Source organism: Sapajus apella, unplaced genomic scaffold, assembly GCF_009761245.1.
Source record: "Sapajus apella isolate SASKATOON/1434 unplaced genomic scaffold, GSC_monkey_1.0 scaffold12, whole genome shotgun sequence".
Lineage (NCBI taxonomy): Eukaryota > Metazoa > Chordata > Mammalia > Primates > Cebidae > Sapajus > Sapajus apella.
The window spans coordinates 35836062-35846005 of record NW_022436952.1 but is presented as its reverse complement, the minus strand read 5'-3'; the positions used below and the strand labels follow the sequence as shown (position 1 = coordinate 35846005).

The 9944-nt window shown below is 45.1% G+C and overlaps 1 protein-coding gene and 1 pseudogene across 2 annotated transcripts in view; one reads left to right on the top strand and one right to left on the bottom strand.

Moving 5' to 3' along the window:
- The window catches only part of SUZ12 (SUZ12 polycomb repressive complex 2 subunit), a 74723-nt gene that overhangs the window by 20430 nt on the left and 44349 nt on the right, over positions 1–9944 (top strand). The window lies entirely within an intron of this gene.
- On the bottom strand, positions 6310–6719 carry LOC116553448 (annotated as a pseudogene).

Genomic DNA, 9944 nt, shown 5'->3' with positions numbered 1-9944 from the left:
CTCAGGTGATCTGCCCACCTTGGCCTCCAAAGTGCTTGGATTATAGGTGTGAGCCACCATGCCCAGCCTCAGGGTCTTTTCTGTTTCAGACCTACTGTTGTCTTATAAGTCACTTGCAGAAACTTGTTAGTGGAAGAAGTGGATAGAAAAACATGGGCTATTAAATGGTTGTTACTTTTTTATATATATATATATTTTCTAATTTAGTGGAGATGGGGTTTCGCCATCTTGGCCCGGCTGGTCTTGAACTCCTGACCTGGTTATCCACCTGCCTCGGCCTCCCAAAAAAACGCCTGTCCACCCCCCCCCCTTTTTTTTTTTTAAATGAAGTCTCGCTTCGTCACCCAAGCTGGAGTACAGTGGGACAGTTTTGGCTCACTGTAACCTCTGCCTCCCGGGTTCAAGCAGTTCTCCTGCCTCAGCCTCCCCAGTAGCTGGGATTACAGGCATGTGCCACCATGCCCAACAAATTAATTATATTTTTAGTAGGGACAGGGTTTCACTATGTTGGCCAGGTTGGTCTCAAACTCCAGACCTGGTGATCTACCTTCAGCCTCCTGATGTGCTGGGTAACAGGCGTGAGCCACTGCACCCAGGCTTTTTTTTTTTTAGACAGTCTCCCACTATTGCCCAGGCTGGAGTGCAGTGGCATGATCTTGGCTGACTATAACCTCTGCCCCCCAGGTTTAAGAGATTCTCCTGCCTCAGCCTCCCTAGTAGCTGGGGTTACAGGTATACGCTACCACAGCCTACTAATTTTTGTATTTTTAGTAGAGACGGGGTTTCACCATGTTGGCCAGGCTGGTCTCAAACTCCTGACCTCAGTGATCCTCCCACCTTGGCCTCCCAGAGTGTTGGGATTACAGGTGTGAGCCACCACGTCCAGCCTTTTTCTTTTATTAAGAGACAGGGTCTTGCTCTGTTCTACTGGCTGGAAGACAAGTGGCTGCTCAGTGCAGCTTCACACTCCTGGGCTCAAACCATCCTCCCACCTTAGCCTCCTGAGTAGATAGGACTACAGGTGTGTGCCACCCTGCCTGGCTAATTTTTAAATTTTTGTAGAGACAGGATCTCACTATGTTGCCCAGGCTGGTCTCAAACTTCTGGCCTCAAGTGATCCTTTCAGATTGACTTAGCAGAGTGCTGGGATTACTGGTGTGAGCCACCATGCCTGGCCTTTATTTTCTTTATAGGTGTGATATAATGCATTATATCCTTTCCAGCTCTTGTTTCTGGTACTCCAGTTTTAAATTTTTATGGATTTTGAACAAGCACTATGGCTGATTAGAATAAATCTCTTGCCTTTCTGTAGTTGTGTATGCTAGCAGGATTCTAGGGATTCTTATGCTGTCAATCCTATCAATTTTGAAATTATCTTTCTTTTTTTTTTTTTAAGATGGAATGTAGCTTTGCGCAAAGGCTGGAGGGCAGTATTGTGATCTCTGCTTACTGCACCCTCCACCTCCCAGGTTAAAGCAATTGTAATCCCTCAGCCTCCTGAGTAGCTGGGATTACAGGCATGTGCCACCATGCCCAGCTAATTTTTGTGTTTAGTAGAGATGGGGTTTCACCATGTTGGTCAGGCTGGTCTTGAACTGCTGACCTCAAGTGGTCCACCTGCCTTGGCCTCCCAAAAGTCCTGGGATTACAGGCATGAGTCACCGCCACCATCTCCAATGTTGGAATTCTTTAGTCATAACTCTTGAGTGCTGAGTGCATCTTCATGGACTAAAATGCATCATGAAAAGATTTTTAAATTTGAGTTGTTTTCAAGTATTTACCAGAACCAAATGAAGCAAAATGTCACTTCTCTCTTGCACTTATTCCTCGTCTTCTGTTAGTAGCTGGAGAAAAATCCCCTCAAAAGATACTTGAATTTGAATTATAATTTTTATTTTATTTTATTTTTTTGAGGTGGAAAATTGCTCTTGTTACCCAGACTGGAGTACAGTGGCGTGATCTTGGCTCACGGCAACCTCCGCCTCCTGGGTTCAAGCAGTTCTGCCTCAGCTTCCCGAGTAGCTGGGACTACAGGCATGCGCCACCATGCCCAGCTAATTTTTGTATTTTTAGTAGAAACAGGATTTTACCATGTTGACCAGGACGGTGTCGATCTCTTGACCTCGTGATCCACCTACCTTGGCCTCCCAAAGTGCTGGGATTATACGCCTGAGCCACCAAGCCGGGCCAAATTACAACTTTTATTAGGGTTATTTTCAAGCTTGTATTTTTAGTTTATTTTCTTTCTTCTTTTTTTTTTTTTTTTTTTTTTTTTTTGAGGCAAAGTCTTTCTCTGTCACCTAGGCTGGAGTACAGTGGCATCATCTTGGCTCACTACAACCTCTGCCTCTGGGTTCAAGCAATTCTTGCACCTCAGTCTCCCAAGTAGCTGGGATTACAGTCACTTGTCACCATACCCCGCTAGTTTTTGTATTTTTAGTAGAGATGGGGTTTCACCTGTTGCCTGTGCTGATCTTGAACTACTGACCGTGGGTGATCTGCCCACCCTGGCCTCCCAAAGTGTCGATGTGAGCCACCATGCCCAGCCTTATTTTTATTTTTTGAGAGGAGGTCTCGCTCTGTCACCCAGGCTGGAGACTGATGCATTGAACTCCTCGATTAAAGGGATCCTCCCGCCCAGCCTTCTGAGTAGCTGAGACTACAGGCATGTGCTATCACACCCGCCTAGTTTTTTGAATTTTTGTAGAGTCAGGGTCTCACCATCTTGCCCAGGCCATTTTTGAACTCCTGTCCTCAAGTGATCCTTTCACCTCCACCTCCTGAAGTGCTGAGATTACAGGAATGAGCCCCCATTCCCAGCCTCATTTTTATTTTTATTTTTGAGACAGAGTCTCACTCTGTCGCCTGGTTGGAGTGCAGTGGCTCAGTCTTGGCTCATTGCAACCTCCGACTCCCTACCTTAGCCTCCCGAGTAGCTGGGATTTACAGGCACGTGCCACCACACCCAGCTACTTTTTTTATTTTAGTAGAGACAGGGTTTCACCATGTTGGCCAGGATGGTCTCGAGCTCAGGTGATCCACTGGCCTCTGCCTTTTTTTTTTTTTTTGAGACGGAGTTTCGCTCTTGTTACCCAGGCTGGAGTGCAATGGCGCAATCTCGGCTCACTGCAACCTCCGCCTCCTTGGTTCGGGCAATTCTCCTGCCTCAGCCTCCTGAGTAGCTGGGATTACAGGCACGCACCACCATGCCCAGCTAATTTTTTGTATTTTTAGTAGAGACGGGGTTTCACCATGTTAACCAGGATGGTCTCGATCTGTTGACCTCGTGATCCACCCGCCTCGGCCTCCCAAAGTGCTGGGATTACAGGCTTGAGCCACCGCGCCCGGCCGGCCTCTGCCTTCTAAAGTGCTTGGATTACAGGTGTGAGCCACTGTGCCTGACTCATTTTTATTTTCAGTAGGTTGATAAGGCAACGTGCCTTCTTTGACTTTTTGATGCAGTCTAAGCTTTTGAATTAATAGTCTTCCTTTTCTAAACCCCCCCTCCTTCCCCAGCTTAATTTTTTGAGACAGTCTTGCTCTATGGCTCAGGCTAGAGTGCAGTGGCACAATCTCAAACTCACTGCAACCTCTGCCTCCCAGGTTCAAGCAGTTCTCACACCTCAGCCTCCTGAGTAGCTGGGGTTACAGGCATCCGCCACTATGCCCAAAATACAGAAATACAGCTATTTCTGTATTTTTAGTTGAGACGGAGTTTTACCATGTTGGCCAGGATGATCTGGAACTCCTGACTTCAAGTGATCCACCAACCTCAGCCTCCCAAAGTGCTAGGATTACAGGCATGAGTCGCCAATGCCTGGCTAAACCTCCCCCTTTTTAAGCACCTCTTTTTACAGTAAGAAGGCCTGGATTTATATTTTTGTGGGCATTTTTCATTTCCTTAGTGTACAATACTAAGCCCTAGGCACTATACTAAGGCACTATACTAAGCCCTGGGGGTTATAATCATGAACAAAATGGAGGAAGGCCCTGCCTTTATGGAGCTTAGTGTTTAAGGGAGAAAGACATAATCATATAATAAATGTAAATTAAGTGCTGGGAAAGAAAAGCGTAAGAAAACTATGAGTGTATAAAGTAGGAGAACCAGCTCTCATTTGAGGTGTTAGATGGGAATAATGATGGTCAGGGAAGGCATCTCTGAAGAAATAAGCTATTGTTTGAAAGAAGAGTATAGAAATAAAATGGGGTGGGGGGATGAACAGATAGGTGGTTCTATCTGTTAAAGGGAATATTACACATATAGGATTTGATGCCACAGTAGCTGTGTAGAAAGAGCAAGGAGAATGGTATGAGAAGAGGCTGGAGCAGATGTCCAGGTCAGATAGTACAGGATCTTCAAGGTTATTTAAGGATGTTGGTCTTAAAGTCATTCTGTCTTTCTTTTATTTTCTCTAAGAGATGGGGTCTCGTTCTGTCATCCAGGCTGGAGTACAGTGATGCATTTTTAGCCTACTGCATACTTGAACTTCCAGGCTCCATTGTCTGATTTACTGTTTTGTTTTTTTAGAGATTGGGTTTTGCCCAGTCGCTGAGGCTGCAGTAAAGTGGTGTAATCATGGCTCAACTACAGCCAAGAACTGGTCTCAAGCGACCCTTCTTCCTTAGCCTCCTGAGTAGCTGGGACTACAGGCACATGCCACTATGCTCCACTTATTTTACTTTCTCTTATTAAAAAAAGTTCTTTTGGAGACAAGGTCTCACTTCATTACCCAGGCTGGATTGCAGTTGTACGATCATGACTCACTTCAGCCTTGACCTCCTGGGCTCAAGTGATCCTCCTGCTTCAGCCTACTGAGTAGCTTAGGACCACAGGCACAAGATACCACACCTGGATAATTTTTAAAATTTTTGTAGAGACATGTCTTATGTTGCCCAGGCTGATTCCAAACTCCTGGCCTCAGATGATCCTCCTGCCTCAGCCCCTCAAAGCTTTGAGATTACTGGTGAGAACCACTACACTGAGCCTGTTTTATTATTACTGTTATTATTATTATTATTATTATTGTTATTATTTGAGAGACAGTCTTATTCTTTCGCCAAGCTGGAGTGTACTGGCACAACCTTGGCTCACTGCCACCTCTGCCTCCTGGGTTCAAGCCATTCCCCTGCCTCAGCCTCCTGAGTAGCTGGAACTACAGCCGTCTGCCACCATGCCTGGCTAATTTTTTGTATTTTAGTAGAGATGGGATTTCACCATGTTGGCTATGATGGTCTTGATCTCCTGACCTCGTGATCCCCCCGCCCGGGCCTCCCAAAGTGCTGGGATTACAGGTGTGAGCCACCACACCTGGCCAATTTTTTAATATATGTAGTTATTATTTCCGCATTCTTCTGTTTCTTCCAATATCAGACCAGTACCTATGATGGTTAATATTACAATCTGAGTTCCAGGAGCAGGATGCTCCTCTTCTGTCACCTCAGAACCTTCTCAACATGTCACAGAAAATCCTCCCCACCCACTTCAGCTATTATTGCATTTCTCATCTAGCATTATGGTGTATTAAAAAGCCATTACATTATTTTGTTATTCTCTCTATATATATTGAGACGGAGTCTCATTCTATGGCCCAGGCTGGAGTGCGTTGTTGCAGTTTCATCTTACTGCTATCTCTGCCTCCCAGGTTCAAGGGATTCTCTTGCCTTAGCCTCCCAGGTAGCTGGGATTACAGGTGTGCGCCACCATGCCCAGCTAATTTTTGTATTTTTAGTAGAGACTGGGTTTCACCGTGTTATCCAGGATGGTCTTCAACTCCTGACCTCAAGTGATCCACCCACCTTGGCCTCCCAAAGTGCTGGGATTACAGGCCTGAGCCCTCATGCCGGGCCTTATTTTATTACAGTTTTCTCCTGCCTCAGCCTCCTGAGTAGCTGGGATTGCAGGCATGCTCGGCTAAATTTTGTGGGGTTTCTATTTTTTTGTAGATGGAGTTTTGCTCTTGTCGCCCAGGCTAGAGTGTAGTGGTACAATCTCATCTCACTGCAACCTCCGCCTCCCAGGTTCAGGCGATTCTCCTGCCTGAGCCTCCCAAGTAGCTGGGATTATAGGTGCCCACCACCTCGCCCTGCTAGTTTTTTGTATATTTAATAGAGACGGCGTTTTGCCATGTTGGACAGGCTGGTCTTGAACTCCTGACCTCAGGTGAGCCTTGGCTCATGTTTTATATTTTGTAGAGATGAGGTTTTGCCATATTTCCCAGGCTGACCTTGAACTACTGAGCTCAAGTGATCTGCCCACCTTGTCCTCTTAAAGTGTTGAGATCACAGACATGAGCCACTGCATCTGGCCTATTTTTTTTTTTTTTTTTTTTTTTGTATTTTTAAAACCAGTACATTTATTGCTTGACTAATCGGTGAAATTCTTAAGATGAACTGGATGCTGTAACAGCTGCCCTCTTGGCTTTAGGTGTTGGTCCTTCACGGAATCCATGCCTGAATCTAAGGTATACAATTTTTAGGTGCCTCATTCGACCAGTCCCGGTGGTGTTTCGTCTTTTAGCCTTGGCACTCCAGCTATACTTTCTCTTGCGCTTGGCGGGGTAGCCCCATTTGCCGCAGGTCGACTTCTGAAGGTGGTAGGCCTTAGAGCCACAGCAGTGGCACAACATGTGCATCTTATTACAACGCTTCCCAAACGATGACGTTCCCTTCGTCATCCTGCTTCTGTGACCGGGACCAGAAAGCTGGCCTATTATTTTAAAGAGAACTATTGGGGTGGGTGTGGTGGCTCGCGCCTGTAACCCCAGCACTGGCTGAAATGGACACATCACAAGGTCAGGAGTTCAAGACCAGTCTGGCCAATATGGTGAAACCGCGTCTCTATGAGAAGTACAAAAATTATCTGGGTATGGTGGTGGGCACCTGTAGTCCCAGCTACTTGGGAGGCTGAGGCAGGAGAATTGCTTGAACCCAGGAGGCAGAGGTTGCGGTGAGCCAAGATTGCACCACTGCACTCCAGCCTGGGTGACAGAGCAAGACTGTCTAAATAAAAAAGAGTGCGAACTGTTGTATTAATGCGTTTTCCCTACCCTTCTGTTTTCGTACATTTAGCTGCATTTAAAAATCTTTAGGCTAGCCAGGCACGGTGACTCACGCCCGTAACCCCAGCACTTTGGGAGGCTGAGGCAGGCAGATCACTTGAGGTCAGGAGTTCGAGACTAGCCTGACCAACATGGTGAAACCCTATCTCTACTAAAAATACGAAAAATTAGGACAGGCGTAGTGGTTTGTACCTGTAATCCCAGCACTCTGGGAGGCCAAGGTGGGTGGATCAAGACGTCAAGAGATGGAGACCGTCCTGGCCAATGTGATGAAACCCCGTCTCTACTAAAAATACAAAAATTAGCTGTGTGTGGTGGCGCAAGCCTGTAGTCCCAGCTACTTGGGAGGCTCAGGCAGGAGAATCGCTTGAACCCAGAAGGCCAAGATTGCAGTGAGCCGAGATCAGCCACTGCACTCCAGCCTGGCTACGGAGTGAAACTTTTGTTTCCAAATAAATAAATTAGCTGGGCGTGGTGGTGAGCACCTATAATCTCATCTACTTGGGATTCGGAGGCAGGGAGAATTGCTTGAACCCAGGAGGCAGAGGTTGCAGTGAGCAGAGATTGCGCCACTGCACTCTAGCCTGGGCGACAAAATGAGACTTCCTCTCAAAATAAATAAATAAGAAAGATCTTTAGGCGGCTGCTTAGGTTGGTTATGAGCCTTTTCCACCATTAATAAGAGCTGATGTTTTCCCTTTCTTTTGTATACTTCACCTTGACTATAAGCTTTGAAGTTGTTTTCAAGTTGTCATCTTTTCACCCTTGAGTTTTTGTTCTTTTTTCGGAATCTGGGCTATATATTTCTTTTTGTATACTTACTCTCGAAGATGCGTCATCAGTTGCCACTTGAGCATATGAGATTTAAAATTTTGAATATTCAAGAACAAATTTAAAAAATATTCCCTGTATAATTTTAGGTTTTGTAATAATTTCTTTGTTTTCTCTACAGTATTACTTTAAGGTGATTTATTTATTTAATTTTTTTTTTTTTTTTTTTTTTGAGACGGAATTTCGTTCTTGTTACTCAGGCTGGAGTGCAATGGCGCGATCTCGGCTCACCGCAACCTCCGCCTCCTGGGTTCAGGCAATTCTCCTGCCTCAGCCTCCTGAGTAGCTGGGATTACAGGCACGGGCCACCATGCCCAGCTAATTTTTTGTAGTTTTAGTAGAGATGGGGTTTCACCATGTTGACCAGGATGGTCTCGATCTCTTGACCTCGTGATCCACCCGCCTCGGCCTCCCAAAGTGCTGGGATTACAGGCGTGAGCCACCGCGTCCGGCCAAGGTGATTTATTTATAATTAATGGACACATCATCCACCATTCAGCTTTATTTTCTCGTTACAAAGTGTGTCTAACCCCCTGTATTTTGAGATCCTGTATTCCAGAGTATTGGACTTGATGTAGTCATAGGTTCCTCAGCTTTACATATCATAGGATAAAATGTATATATCAAAAGTTGAATGCTTATATCTATAGATACCAAGTAGATTATCAGACTTGTCCTGTTTTGAGGTAATACTGCCATGCCCTTAAAATGAAGCCTTATACTTGCCACTAGTCGATTCATATATAGAAATTAAAGGCACTAATCTTGGTCTCCTTTTTTCATGAAAACTGGTTCCTCTGTGGGATCTGGTTGTTCTTAAAATGTGAGGCTCTTCCTTGAATTTTGTTTAAAAGTGTTAGTCTCTTATGAATTTGCTTAGCATTATATTCTGTAGACTGTATCAGAACTGCAGATGTTTATGCTTGGAAGGCTGAAATTTGCATCTCAAAATTTCAAATTCTCTACCTAATTTCTTGTTACCATGTTGCTTACTTCCTGAGAAGATACAGGGAACACATGACATAGATGAACCAAATTTCTATCTTATTTTGATCATCTAAACTAGATTTTTTGTGGCCTAAAACCAAATAGTCCTGACCAACTTTACATATTTCTTTTCCTCCCCTTTATCTGATCCAGCCTGACCAATTAAGATATGGACAAAGGCTGGGCTGGGTGGCTCACGCCTGTAATCTCAGCACTTTGGGAGGCCGAGGTGGGCGGATCACCTAAAGTCAGGAGTTCAAGACCAGCCTGACCAACGTGGAGAAACCCCATCTCTAATAAAAATAGAAAATTAGCCGGGCTGGTGGCGCATGCATGTAATCCCAGTTACTCTGGAGGCTGAGGCAGGAGAATTGCTTGAACCTGGGAGGCGGTGGTTGCGCGGAACTGAGATCGCACCGTCACACTCCAGCCTGCGCAACAAGAGTGAAACTCCATCTCAAAAAAAAAAAAAAGTTAACACTCTACTGAAAAGTCTTTCCATAGAGCCCAGGTATCTATCCCTTTTGCTTAAGGTACATCTTTCACCTGGTAGAGTAATTTTGGGTTGTGAGGCCCTGTTCTGACAAATTTTCCCTTCCCTAAGCCTTATTCTCTTTCCCTCCAATTGTCTTTACTTGCTAAATGATGTGCCTTATGTTTGCAATAATTCTTTTTATGGAACTTTTTCCTTTATATCACTGATTCATATTCTCTTTCTCCATATGGTCACCACCCCCTTGTCCTCCCACATACACTTACTTCTCTCTGTCTTTATTTTGCCCTTAGAATCAGCCTCCTCAATTTAAAAACCCATGATCCTGCAGATATGGGACATTTCATTTCCCAGTCTGGTTACTGAAGGCAACAAATTACTTGTTTCTGCTCTATCGTCATGTTTTTCGAATAAAAAAGCTGGTATATATTCTCCTCCAATTTCCAATTTCCTCAAGGAGGAACTTGTCCTAGCATGTATATAAAAAAGCTTGCCAGCCGGGCATGGTGGCTCACGCCTGTAATCCAGGCACTTTGGGAGGCTGAGGCGGGCAGATCACAAGGTCAAGAGATTGA